The sequence below is a fragment of the Phyllobates terribilis genome, unplaced genomic scaffold (assembly GCF_046119375.1).
Source record: "Phyllobates terribilis strain yellow unplaced genomic scaffold, ASM4611937v1 Scaffold_100__1_contigs__length_5926523, whole genome shotgun sequence".
NCBI classification, from domain to species: domain Eukaryota; kingdom Metazoa; phylum Chordata; class Amphibia; order Anura; family Dendrobatidae; genus Phyllobates; species Phyllobates terribilis.
In genome coordinates this window covers 2,068,971-2,084,375 of record NW_027362860.1, presented here as the reverse complement: position 1 = coordinate 2,084,375, position 15,405 = coordinate 2,068,971, and positions in this window count along the sequence as shown.

Sequence of the window (15,405 nt, the reverse complement as noted above, 5' to 3'; positions counted from 1 at the left end):
TTCTACTTTGGACCTTACTAGCGGGTACTGGCAGGTTCCTGTGGCAGAGGCTGATAAGGAGAAGACCGCCTTCACCACCCCGATGGGACTGAGCGAATTCAACTGTATGCCTTTCGGGCTCTGCAACGCACCAGGGACCTTCCAGCGGCTGATGGAATGCTGTCTAGGGCACCGAAACTTCGAGACGGTCCTCCTTTACCTGGACGACGTGATCGTCTATTCGAAGACCTACGAGGACCATCTCAAGCACCTGACTGAGGTGTTCGAAGCCCTGGCAGGCTATGGCCTGAAGGTGAAACCATCGAAGTGCCACCTGCTGAAACCAAAGGTCCAGTACCTAGGGCACGTGGTAAGTGCGGAAGGAGTGGCCCCCGACCCTGACAAGGTCACGGCAATCAAGAGCTGGCCAAGCCCCTCGAACATCAAAGAGGTGAGACAGTTTCTCGGGTTGGTAGGCTACTACCGAAGGTTCATCCCCGGGTTCACTAAGATGGCAGCTCCTATGCAGGACCTCCTGATCGGACAGTCTAAGTCCCGAAGTCAAAAGCCACCCTTCAAGTGGGATAAACCGGAAGAGGAGTCCTTCCGCCAGCTAAAGTTGGCCCTCACAGGGGATGAGATCCTGGCCTACCCTGATTATGGCCAGCCTTTCATTCTCCACACTGACGCCAGTAATGTGGGACTGGGAGCCGTACTGTCCCAAAACCAACAGGGCAGAGAACAGGTGATCGCATACGCCAGTCGGAAGCTGAGGCCCACAAAGAGGAACCCGGAGAATTACAGCTCCTTCAAGCTAGAATTCTTGGCGGTGGTGTGGGCCGTGACGGAACGCTTCAAGCATTACCTGGCCTCCGCAAAGTTCACCGTGTACACGGACAACAACCCGTTGACACACCTGGACAATGCAAGACTGGGTGCCCTGGAACAGCGGTGGATGGCCCGTCTCTCCAACTATGACTTCGTGATCAAGTACCGGGCAGGCAAAACCAACGCCAACGCGGACGCCCTATCCAGAATGCCTCACTTACCTGAAGGTGACGAAGACCCAGAAGAGCTGGAGGAGGTAGAACTCCCCGCGTTTCACCGGTATGGAGCCGCTCAACACTCTAACCGCGTGAAGGAGGAGGATCTAACAACTGTGATGATGAATCCCCTACCTCACCACAGCTGGGCCGAGACCCAAGATAGTGACCCTGCAGTCCGCCTGGTGAAAGATCTGCTGACCCGGGAAGACGCCTGTCTGGATCCAGATGCCCCAGAGGAAGCCAAGCAGCTATGGAAAGAGAAGAGCAAGCTGTTCCTCTACGAAGGCAAGTTGTGCAGAAGGATTGTTAACCACCGGACGCACGAGCTGACCTGGCAAGTCGTGGTCCCAAGGCGGGATGCAGCTATGGTCCTGGGGGCTTACCATGACAGAGCGGGACACTTCGGTTGGAAGAAACTGGAGTTCCTGCTAAGAGGAAGATTCTTTTGGGTCGGCATGAGAGGAGCTGTAGAAAAGTGGTGCAGAGACTGTGGCTCTTGTCACCTGAGGAGGAAGGACCGCACCAGCCAGAAGACACCCTTGAGGCCCATCGTCACCACGCAGCCTCTTGAGCTGGTAGCTCTGGACCACGTCAAATTGGCTCCAAGCCGGTCCGGATACATCTACGCCCTGACAATCGTGGACCACTATTCCCGTTTTCTAGTGGTGGTCCCGGTAAAGGACTTGACAGCCCAAACAGCGGCCAGAGCCTTCCAGCAATACTTCTGCCGTCCACACGGGTATCCGGAACAGGTCCTGACAGACCAGGGTCCAGCGTTTGAAGCTGAAATCTTCCAGGAGTTCTGCAACCTCTATGGCTGTAAGAAGATTTGTACAACGCCTTACCACCCCCAAACCAACGGGATGTGTGAGAAGATGAACAATATAGTCATTGATCTCCTGAAGACGTTGCCCCTGGAGGAACGCAGCCTGTGGCCAGAAAAACTGCCGGACCTGGTAGACATGTACAACAATATCCCGGTGAACGCTACAAACTGCACCCCGGCTTACCTGATGCGAGCTAGACCAGGTAAGCTGCCCGTAGACCTGGAGATGGGAGTCCTAATACCTGAGGACACCTCCCCGGATGCGGACTGGGATACGGAAAGGCAACTGCAGTACAAGAAGGTACAGGAGAGTGTGGAGAAGAGCCTGGCCCAGGTGAGAGAGAAGCAAGAAAGACTCTTCAATCAACACGCCCCTGCTAGTTCCCTAGAACCTGGTGAGCAAGTCCTAAAGCGGAAGAGGAGGCTACATAAGTTGGATGACCAGTGGCAAAGGGAACCCTACACCGTACTGCAGTCTGACCACGACAACCCAAAGGTGTGCGTAATCACCAAGGACGGAGGAGAAACCACTAGTGTCGTCTCTAGAGACCACCTCAAAAGGTGCCCCGAGCAACTCCGTAGTGCAGAAGAGGATCAGAGTGACCTTGAACCCGCAGAGGACAAGGAAGAAATGATCAGCACCGTTCTCGGGGAGTTTCCCCAGTCCTGGACTCAGATAAATGATGCCATAGTGGTACCCGTCCTGCATTTCCTGCAACCGGCACAGCAACAACCAACACCAGAGCCAGAAGGTGAAGAGGAGCAAGCGGTTCCAGAGGCAGAAGAGTCTGTTCCAGCAGCCCAGGAGAGTCAACCCTCTGCTGACAGTGAGCCTGCCATGCCTGCGGTAAGCCAAAGAACCCGCAGACAGCTGCCTGCCCTACCTGTACACCCAGCTGGTAGCTGTACCCCTAACGCTAGTGGGGAAAGCCAGGTTGGTCCACCACCAGACAGCGGGTTAAGGAGGTCAACCAGGAGCACAAAGGGGCAGATACCCGCTCGCTGGAGAATATAGAGTGTACTAAATTGTAAATAACCTTGTTGCCAAATGTTGAATTGTTTGCCAAGTTACATGCATGTTCGGTAATTCTGTGTTTCAGTCTCTTGCAGCAACCGTAAGGACTCACAGGTTATGGACTTTTTATAACCGGGACCTTGTATGGACTGCGTTCGGAGCCTAACCCAGTAATGAACTAAGACTGTGAAGGACTTGGGGTAGGACAAACCCCCACCTGGTTAAGGCTCCCCGTTGTTTTGGTGATATGGACACCCGGTCACAGGCCACACTGTGACCTAAAGAACTCAATTTGTGCGCTGTCTGTCTATTAATGTTTTATTGTTATGCATATTGTCTTTGTTTATTGTTTAGTACCGGAGTACTAAATTTCACTAGGGGGGAATGTGTCACCCTACCTGGATGCCACAAGTGTAATAAAGCTGTGTCTGAGAGCAAGGGGGAGGTTCTCTGGTCAGGGGAACATTAGCATGCAATGCCTCCTGTCTCAGGCCAGTAGGGGGAGCAGGCTGCCCCTATAAAAGCTGTACTGGGGACAGGGTTAGGGAGAACTGGATTGCCTGTCTCAGCTTTGAGACGTGTCCCAGAGTGGAGCAGGGACAGAAAGTTGATTGCACCTAAGAGGAAGTGTGGCAGTAGGAGAAAGCCACAAGCCAGAGACAAGAGGCGAAGAGAGCCTGTCTTGGCAGAGAAAGACTTAGCTTTACCTAACTTTGGTGTCTGAGGCTGGAAGGATTCCACATCCCCCAGCAGAGAACCAGTCCGCAAGGGACTGTACATTCCTTGGCCTAAGAAGCCTGGAGGCCCTGCCACAACCGAAGGGACCAGTAAAGCCGTACAAGGCTGGGAGCAGAAAGGAACCCACGTCGCAGGCCATACAGGCGAGAATACACGGAAAGCTCGGAAACGCGGGCTGTTACCCTATCAGGAGGAGATAGCCAGAAGGAGCGCAGAAAGCACGGTAGGCCTACACCCTCACCCTGACCAGGGCCAATTTCCCCATTGCTCTCAGACATCCAGGTCCCCTCCTAGCCGGGACTGTTTATGGGTCAGTTTACCTGTTGTAGTAAAGACCCTGGACTGCAACTTGTTGTCTGTGTGCTCCTTGCTCCTTCAGCACTATCAGCACTGGGATTCTCACTACCATCACTCCCACCATCCATTATACTGCCCTGGGGCCGCATTCTTCCCGTGGGGAGTCACACTACCCTAGCTGCACGCCTCATCAGCCCCAGCGGTCTGCAAGCAGCGGCGGTTCCTAATAACCGCAAATCCACGGGTGGCGTAGTCGGACATAATCAATATAACAGACTACCACTGGCCTGACCACCCTGAGCCACGGAACCGGGTTGCCACTACTACTCCCATCGTTCCCCCTATTGCCCGGATCCGAGTGCCCCACGGCCCAGGGGGCGAGTCATATGTACATCACATGGGATACACTGGGGCTGATGTATATATAGGTGCATCTCACTAAATTAGAATATCATCAAGAAGTTAATTTATTTTAGTTCTTCAATACAAAAAGTGAAACTCATATATTATATAGAGTAATTACAAACAGAGTGATCTATTTCAAGTGTTTATTTCTGTTAATGTTGATGATTATGGCTTACAGCCAATGAAAACACAAAAGTCATTATCTCAGTGAATTAAAATAATTAACAAAAAAACACATGCAAAGGCTTCCTAAGCATTTAAAAGGTCTCTTAGTCTGTTTCAGTAGGCTCCACAATCATGGGGAAGACTGCTGACTTGACAGATGTCCAGAAGGCAGTCATTGACACACTCCACAAGGTCCCAGAGTTCCAATTTTCATTTGGAAATCAAGGTCCCAGAGTCTGGAGGAAGAGTGGAGAGGCACACAATCCAAGCTGCTTTGTGTCTAGTGTGAAGCTTCCACAATCAGTGATGGTTTGGGGAGCCATGTCATCTGCTGGTGTAGGTCCACTGTGTTTTATCAAGGTCAAAGTCAGTGCAGCCATTAACCCAGACATTTTAGAGCACTTCATGCTTCCCTCTGCCGACAAGCTTTTTGGAGATGGAAATTTCATTCTCCAGCAGGACTTGGCACCTGTCCACACTGCTAAAAGTACCAATACCTGGTTTAAAAACAACAGTATCACTGTGCTTGATTGGCCAGCAAACTCGCCTGACCTTAATCCCATAGAGAATCTATGGAGTATTGTCAAGAGGAAGATGAGACACCAGACCCAACAATGCAGACGAGCTGATGGCTGCTATCAAAGCAACCTGGGCTTCCATAACACCTCAGCAGTGCCACAGGCTGATCGCCACCATGCCACGCCGCATTGATGCAGTAATTGATGCAAAAGGAGCCCCGACCAAGTATTGAGTGCATTTACTGAACACACATTTCAGTAGGCCAAGATTTCGGATTTTAAAAACATTTTTCAAGCTGTTGTTATAAAGTATTCTAATTTACTGAGATAATGACTTTTGTACTTTCATTGGCTGTAAGCCATAATCATCAACATTAACAGAAATAAACACTTGAAATAGATCACTCTGTTTGTAATAACTCTATATAATATATGAATTTCACTTTTTGCATTGAAGAACTGAAATAAATTAACTTTTTGATGACATTCTAATTTAGTGAGATGCACCTGTACATCATATAGGATGCTGAGGCTGATCAGTATACATAATGTAAGATACACTAGGGCTGATGTATATACGTCATGTAGGATACACTGGTGATGATGTACATACATTACATAGGATATGCTGGAGACTATGTATATACATCATATAGGATACACATGTGCCAGTGTATATGCATCATATAGGATACCTTGGGAGCGATGTACATAGATCATATAGGATACGCTGGGGCCGATATATATACATCATATAGAATACACTGGGGCTGTGTCATGGTGTGACTGTGGGATAGCAAGTGTGCTCCTATTCTGACCCTCAGGCTAGGGGTCCCTAGGTATTTCTGTTCCCAGGATTACTCCTGAATGTGGAGATGCCCGAGCCTCGTTCCTTACTATGCTCCTAAGCAGCACTAGTTTGTACAGTGTATGGGGGGAATACAAAACAAGATAGGACAGAACTGAAGCACAGTCACACAACACGCTCTCAGGGAAATACACAAAGGAATATAAAGTCTAAAACCCGAGAGGCAACAAAGTAATATAAAGACACCTAGGGAAAAAGGAAAGGGTTACCAAACACCGCTTGCAACAACTTTAGCAATAACCACTAAACCAGTATGTGTTCACCTTTCCAGAACAGGATAGAGAAAAACTATACTGGCATTGCCAGCAAAGCAAAGCCAGCTTAAATGGAGAAACAGCAGACACGACTGGTTCTCCTCTAGCATGTGATCAAAGGCAGGGGCGGACCTACCGCCCGTGCAGCCGATTCATTGAACGGGGGCCCCCGAGGGAGAGGGGGCTCCTCCAGCCTCCAGCAGGGCCGCCATCAGGGAATGACTGCCCTGACTCCAGCATGGGGCCCGGGCTGTCGGGGCCCCCTCGGAGCCCCGTTGGGGCCCCCCCTCTTGTGCGTCTCCTCATGGGGCCCCCCCGCAGGACCCCCCACCGTCACATGACCGGAGATGTCCCTGCGCTCAGCATGGGCCCCCACAGCGTCTTCCGCGTCCTCTGACTGTGACGTGTCAGGTCAGAGGGCGCTTGTGATATGTTTACACCGCGCGCGATCTCTCCTGAGCTGTCACAGCGGGAAGACGCGGGCGATGCTGTGGAGTCCGGATCAGCATCAGGTGAGAAGTGAGGTGAGTATTTGATTTTTTTTTTATGTATGGGGCATGGGGCATTATATGCTGGGGGGAGAGTGTGCGTGACATCCTGCATGGGGCATTATATGGGGGGGTGACATACAGCATGGGGCATTATATGGGGGCGGTGACATACTGCATGGGGCATTATAAGAGGGGAAGGGGGGAAAGTGACATCCTGCATGGGGCATTATAAGGGAGGGGCTGTGACATCCTGCATGGGGCATTATAAGAGGGGGAGGGGGAATTGACATCCTGCATGGGGCTTTATAAGGGGGAGGGGGGAATTGACATCCTGCATGGGGCATTATTTGGGGGTGGGGGGGTGACATTCTGCATCGGGCTTTATATGGGTGAGGGGGAGGGGGGAATTGACATCCTGCATGGGGCATTATTTGGGGGTGGGGGGTGTGACATCCTGCATGGGGCATTATAAGAGGGGAAGTGGGGAATTGACATCCTGCATGGGGCATTATAAGGGAGGGGGGTGTGACATCCTGCATGGGGCATTATAAGAGGGGGAGGGGGGAATTGACATCCTGCATGGGGCATTATAAGAGGGGAAGTGGGGAAGTGACATCCTGCATGGGGCATTATAAGGGAGGGGGGGTGTGACATCCTGCTTGGGGCATTATAAGAGGGGGAGGGGGGAATTGACATCCTGCATGGGGCATTATATGGGGGTGGGGGGAGTGTGACATCCTGCATGGGGCATTATAAGAGGGGGAGGGGGGAATTGACATCCTGCAAGGGGCATTATATGGGGGGGAGGTGACATCCTACATGGGGCATTTTATGGGGGGTAGAGGTGACATCCTGCATAGGGCATTAAAAGGGGGGTGTCATCCTGCATGGGGCATTATAAGGGGGGAACAGCCTGCATGGAGCGTTACATGGGGGCCAATATTCTGTATGGAGTCTTATATGGGGGACAGTATCCTGTATGGAGCATTATATGGGGGCCAATATTCTGTATAGAGCGTTATATGGGGGTCAGTATTCTGTATGGAGCATTATAAGGGGGTCAGTATCCTGTATGGAGCATTATATGGTGCCCATAATACTGTATGGAGGACTATACTGTCCGGTCTGCACTGTGCGCTGTGAGGATTCGCCGGTTTCTTAGCTATTGTAGAATTTACAATAGATATCGCTCATGTAATGTAGTAAGTGAAATCCTTGTCCTTGTATTATGTATATATTTCTCTGTGGTATCTGTGCATCATGAATCATGGTATGTGTTAAAGGGGCCCACTGAAACTCTGTCGCCCAGGGCCCACAAAAACCTGGAGCCGGCCCTGGGGGTAAGTATAACAGGTTTTATTTTTTTTAAATACAATTAGTTAACTAGGAGTGGGGGGAATCAGAGATGCACGGGGGGATGAGAGTTGCACGGGGGGTGGGGGGGGCCTTCATGCCCCCTATGAAGGGCGGGGGGGGGCCTCCAAAAAATTCTTGCACAGGGGCCCACTACAGTCTGTGTCCGCCCCTGATCAAAGGCAGTCAACAATCTCAGCCCAGCAAAGATTAACTTTTGCTCACCTGCCAAGGAGCTGCAGCTCTAAGAGTCGAAGCCCTAGTCACCCTGCACTGACCATAGCTATCAATGGAGTTACAAGGAGCAGTATATGAATCTGTGGAATCCACAGACTTGGACACCGCCATCACAGTTGGTGATGTTGGAGAAAACCTCCTTGTGACATGCTGATGTACAAACATCATATAGGATACACTGGGGCTGATGTATATACATCATATAGGATATACTGGAGCTAATGTACAGTATATACATCATATAGGATACACTGGGGCTGATGTATATACATCATATAGGACACACTAGGGCTGATGTACAAACATCATATAGGACACACTAGGGCTGATGTATAAATAGTACATCTTAAAGGATATACGGGTGCTAATGTACAGTATATACATCATATAGGAAACACTAGGGCTGATGTATATACATCATATAGGATACACTGGGGCTGATGTATATACATCATATAGGATACACTGGGGCTGATGTATATACATCATATAGGATACACTAGGGCTGATGTATATACATCATATAGGATACACTAGGGCTGATGTATATACATCATATAGGATATACTGGAGCTAATGTACAGTATATACATCATATAGGATACATTAGGGCTGAGGTATATACATCATATAGGATATACTGGTGCTGATGTATATACATCATATAGGATATACTGGTGCTAATGTACAGTATATACATAACATAGGATACACTGGGGCTGATGTATATACATCATATAGGATACACTGGGGCTGATGTATATACATCATATAGCATATACTGGTGCTAATGTACAGTATATACATCATATAGGATATGTAGCACCCTGAGGATTCGGCTGCTACAGGGGTATTGCACCTCAACCCAGAGGTGTGATATTCCACTCCCGGGTAAGGAAGGAGTGTGGAACTGAGCTCGGTAGGCTGCATGCACTACATACATCCCATTTCCGAGGAACAGGCCGACGGTACTCCCACTTAATAATGTGCAGGTACGACCGAGTCTGTTCCTGGCTGGAGTGGGAGGGGGGTGGTACATCCCAAGTAGTGTAGGGGCAGATAGGGGGAGCAGCCTGGGTAAAGATAGGAGCTCATTGGGTGCTGGTCACCTGAGCTCACACATAGAGGGTGTATATAAGGTGGGCACCAACTAAGAACAGGGTCAGATGCAGAGAACAAGTCAGCAAGCAGAGGAGAAGAGAGACCCAGAGTGAGAGAGGAGAAGAGAGACCCAGAGGGGGAAACAGAAAAGAGGACTCCAAGAACCCAACTTAAATCCCCGGGTGAAGAGTCGGCACAGGGTACCGGATCCCAAACTGGCGGGGGCAGAAAACACACCCTAGCCAGAGACCGGAGGCCGTGGGCAGCATCTGCCACGGCCACCCATCACATCCACCCCGAAGGCACACCACATGAAGGGTCAGGGAACCCAAGGCCAAGGGTGTCCCAACAGAAGGCCCGAGGGAGCTGGACCTAGGTGGATCACTGGTGGGGACGGCCAGAGAACGGGACAGAAGGAGAGCTCAGGGCCACGCTCCGGACTTGTTTGGGGGTTGGCTGGATCCAGGACCTGGTGGACGCAGCACGGCTCGGGTGGTCACTCGAAGCTGGAGTGACCAGTACAACATCTGCAGTAAGTAAACACCCTTAACTGCACAACCCGACTCTGTCTTCATTGCCGTCTGCACTGCACCACCACAACCCCCATCCTCTGCACCTGTCCCCCCTGAGGCTATACCCCTCCCGTTGGGGGTTATCCCACCAATCTGCGCACCCACCATCAGCCTCAGCGGACCCTGCTGCAGCGGCGGCCACAGTGACCGCATCACAACGGGTGGCGTAGTCGACACAAAAGAACTCTTAATAACATCTGTAGGACTGCCACATAACACTGAGCTTGACGCCCTGGGCACGGGCCGGGTCACAGCCGCTCGGAGACTACAACCCCCCATCTGATCCGGTGCCGGGTATTCCCCTCAAAAAGGAATATGTCCCAGGGGGCGCGTCAACTTTGGCGTAGTCGGCAGGATTACGTGCCCGCAACACCCGGGTACTGCGTGCCTGAAGAAAAGTGCAAGTTTACCTCAGAAAGAAGTCTCCTGCCGGTTCCGGAGGGTCCACGCCATCGGACCCCATCACAGGTCGTTTCCCGCCGATTGTCCGCCATTTCCAGCTTGTTCCCGCCATCTGCAGAGTTTCCCGCCACTGGGCGACGCTTCCCGCCAAATCCGCAGATTTCCCGCCTTGGAAGAGCAGCGGACGCCATTATGGGCGTGCCAAAGGAGGGCAAGAGGCCACCTCCCATCGTGGGCCAGGACCGAAAATGGCGCCAAAAGTGGAAACCGCCCCCACCAACAGAGACTGTGATGCTAGAGGTGTCTGTCAGCGTGAAAGAACTGCCCCTGGAGCTGACAGTCACCGAGTTGCCCCGGGACCGCCCTCTAAGTGGGAGGAGACGAAAGAAAAGAACGAAGATGGGTGCCGCCTGGAGCAGTCTGGAGCGAGCGCACCCGGAGGCAAGAAGTCTAACGAGGAGTAGCGGAGGAGCTTACCCGGATATGGAGAGAAAGCAGAACAGCACCGGCCCGCTGGCCAGGAGTCTGCTAGAGACCGAGGAAGAAGAGCAGAGCAGCACCGACCCGTTGGTCAGGAGCCTGCTAGACACCACGACCCCACTAGGCCTAGTGGAGGTCCTTGCACAGCTCCCCCGAGACTGGGAGTGTGCACAGACTGCCCTGGAGGGCCTCGCACGGAGGATGGCCCGGGTACAGCGCGAGATATTGGCGGAATGGAGCCGGGAGATGGCCCAGCAAGCTGAGACCAGTCAACGGAGCACGCTACCCTGGAAGAGGAAGCAGACCGCCTCTGAGGATGGCGCGGGAGGACCAAAGGCTGAAGACGGCGCCGAGAAGGGAGCCGAACGCATGGAGGCAGGTAAAGGGGACGCCTATACCCCAAGCCGGGAAACCGCCCACCTGCCCCAGCTCCCCGTCGCAGAGCCCGAAAGTCCCCCTGCTGTGCCCGTAGCCGCCATGTCACCGCTATGGACTAGGCCCCGACCGGAAGCCGCCGCAGCGACCCCTGTGACGTCACGCGCCTCGACCCGGAGCGTGACAAAGCAGGAAATACCACCAGCCTGGTCGCAAGGCCTAGTACCCCCGGGCGCCGCATCACCAACAGCGCCCCCTACCTCCGCGGAGCCTCCGGCCTGGCCGCAAGGCCAGGTAGCCCAGGGCGCCGCCGTCCTAACGGTGCCCTTCACCTTCCAGGTGCCCCAGGCCTGGCCGCAAGGCCTGGGCAACCCGGGCGCCACCACCACCGCGCCCGCGCCCGTAAAACCAAGGGTGCCACACCTGGGGGAGGACTTGTTCAGCCAGCTCACATGGCCGGACGGGCGGCCCTTCATCTGGCCCGAAGAATACCATGAGCTGGAACGGCAGCAGAGACTAAGACCCCTGGATGAACCCCTGATTCCGGCTCCGAAGCCCGTGGCATGGATCTCGCCCCCGCTAGCGGAAGCACAGTTTGAGTGGGACCCCACCGGAGAAGACCTAATGGGGTTCACTCAGGAAACCAGGGCAGCTGCAGCGGAGCGTGCTGAGTGTTGCCGACAGCAGCTCGAAGAGTTCGCGAGGGAGCGGAGAGAGAGGCGGGTCCGGGAACAACAGGCCCAAATAAGGAGTGCCGAGCAGAAGAGCCGGACCAGGAGGGACCCCCGTGCAGCGCATTGTCCCCGCACCATCGGGACAGTGATCAAGTTCAACCAGCAGCATGGGTGGGGCTTCATTCGAGACAACAACACCCCCGGCGACGTCTTTGTCACGCGCAGAGACGTGGAGTCCCATCTGCCGGAGGGGCACAGAGGTCGTGACCTCTACATCGGAGACGAGGTCACTTTCACCCGGCACAAGTGTGCCAAAGGACCTTACGCCCTCCACGTACACCGCCTGACGGAGGAGGAGTTGCAGTGCGGGGAGGAGGAGCAAGAGGACCCGGACGGGTCTGAAGTTACAACCAGCTATAAGCAAAGAGCAGGAGGAAGACGCCGTTGAGTGCGGCAGAGCAGTAGATGTAAATAGTTACCCGACCGGGTACTAAAGAAACTGTTGCTACATATATATAGTCCCCGTTGGGACCAGCATGAGTGAACTTTTTACCCGTTATTCCGTATCCATACCAGGCTGAGGACTGTGAGCAGCCATTCCCTTCCCTTTACCTGGCCGAGGACTGAGAGTGGCCAACTTCCCCTGTATATAGTTGCGCTTCCTAAAGCGCCCCCTACTGGTTTTATAGGAGAACCAGTTGTCCAGAAAGACTGTCGCACTGTACCCGGTCACACATTGCACAGTGACCGGAGGAGGAGCCAGAGGCGACGAGAATGTTTTATTTGCTAATATATGTTGTTTTATATGTTTATGAAAAAAAAAAAAAATGTATGTTTTGGTGTTATTTATGTCTTACAGCCCGAGGACGTGCTGTGATTTACCAGGGGGGAATGTAGCACCCTGAGGATTCGGCTGCTACAGGGGTATTGCACCTCAACCCAGAGGTGTGATATTCCACTCCCGGGTAAGGAAGGAGTGTGGAACTGAGCTCGGTAGGCTGCATGCACTACATACATCCCATTTCCGAGGAACAGGCCGACGGTACTCCCACTTAATAATGTGCAGGTACGACCGAGTCTGTTCCTGGCTGGAGTGGGAGGGGGGTGGTACATCCCAAGTAGTGTAGGGGCAGATAGGGGGAGCAGCCTGGGTAAAGATAGGAGCTCATTGGGTGCTGGTCACCTGAGCTCACACATAGAGGGTGTATATAAGGTGGGCACCAACTAAGAACAGGGTCAGATGCAGAGAACAAGTCAGCAAGCAGAGGAGAAGAGAGACCCAGAGTGAGAGAGGAGAAGAGAGACCCAGAGGGGGAAACAGAAAAGAGGACTCCAAGAACCCAACTTAAATCCCCGGGTGAAGAGTCGGCACAGGGTACCGGATCCCAAACTGGCGGGGGCAGAAAACACACCCTAGCCAGAGACCGGAGGCCGTGGGCAGCATCTGCCACGGCCACCCATCACATCCACCCCGAAGGCACACCACATGAAGGGTCAGGGAACCCAAGGCCAAGGGTGTCCCAACAGAAGGCCCGAGGGAGCTGGACCTAGGTGGATCACTGGTGGGGACGGCCAGAGAACGGGACAGAAGGAGAGCTCAGGGCCACGCTCCGGACTTGTTTGGGGGTTGGCTGGATCCAGGACCTGGTGGACGCAGCACGGCTCGGGTGGTCACTCGAAGCTGGAGTGACCAGTACAACATCTGCAGTAAGTAAACACCCTTAACTGCACAACCCGACTCTGTCTTCATTGCCGTCTGCACTGCACCACCACAACCCCCATCCTCTGCACCTGTCCCCCCTGAGGCTATACCCCTCCCGTTGGGGGTTATCCCACCAAGCTGCGCACCCACCATCAGCCTCAGCGGACTCTGCTGCAGCGGCGGCCACAGTGACCGCATCACAACGGGTGGCGTAGTCGACACAAAAGAACTCTTAATAACATCTGTAGGACTGCCACATAACACTGAGCTTGACGCCCTGGGCACGGGCCGGGTCACAGCCGCTCGGAGACTACAACCCCCCATCTGATCCGGTGCCGGGTATTCCCCTCAAAAAGGAATATGTCCCAGGGGGCGCGTCAGATACACTAGGGCTGATGTATATATAGTACATCTTAAAGGATATACGGGTGCTAATGTACAGTATAGACATCATATAGGATACACTAGGGCTGATGTACATACATCATATAGGATACACTATGGCTGATGTATATACATCATATAGGATACACTGGGGCTGATGTATATACATCATATAGGATTCACTAGGGCTGATGTATATACATCATATAGGATACACTGGGGCTGATGTATATACATCATATAGGATACACTGGGGCTGATGTACAGTATATACATCATATAGGATACACTGGGGCTGATGTATATACATCATATAGGATTCACTAGGGCTGATGTATATACATCATATAGGATACACTGGGGCTGATGTATATACATCATATAGGATATACTGGTGCTAATGTACAGTATATACATCATATAGGATACACTGGGGCTGCTGTATATACATCATATAGGATACACTGGGGCTGATGTACAAACATGATATAGGATACACTAGGGCTGATGTATATATAGTACATCTTAAAGGATATACGGGTGCTAATGTACAGTATATACATCATATAGGATACACTGGGGCTGATGTACAAACATGATATAGGATACACTAGGGCTGATGTATATATAGTACATCTTAAAGGATATACGGGTGCTAATGTACAGTATATACATCATATAGGATACACTAGGGCTGATGTATATACATCATATAGGATACACTAGGGCTGATGTATATACATCATATAGGATACACTGGGGCTGATGTACAGTATATACATCATATAGGATACACTGGGGTTGATGTATATACATCATATAGGATACATTAGGGCTGAGGTATATACATCATATAGTATACACTAGGGCTGATGTATATATATCATATAGGATACACTGGGGCTGATGTATATACATCATATAGGATACACTGGGGCTGATGTACAGTATATACATCATATAGGATACACTAGGGCTGATGTATATACATCATATAGGATACATTAGGGCTGATGTATAGACATCATATAGGATACACTGGGGCTGATGTATATACATCATATAGGATACACTGGGGCTGATGTATATACATCATATAGGATACATTAGGGCTGATGTACAGTACAGACCAAAAGTTTGGAAACACCTTCTCATTTTAAGATTTTTCTGTATTTTCATGACTAAGAAAATTGTACATTCACACTGAAGGCATGAAAACTATGAATTAACACATGTGGAATTATATACTTAACAAAAAAGTGTGAAACAACTGAAAATATGTCTTATATTCTAGATTCTTCAAAGTAGCCACCTTTTGCTTTGATGACTGCTTTGCACACTCTTGGCATTCTCTTGATGAGCTTCAAGAGGTAGTCACCGGAAATGGTTTTCACTTCACAGGTGTGCCCTGTCAGGTTTAATAAGTGGGATTTCTTGCCTTATAAATGGGGTTGGGACCATCAGTTGTGTTGTGCAGAAGTCTGGTGGATACACAGCTGATAGTCCTACTGAATAGACTGTTA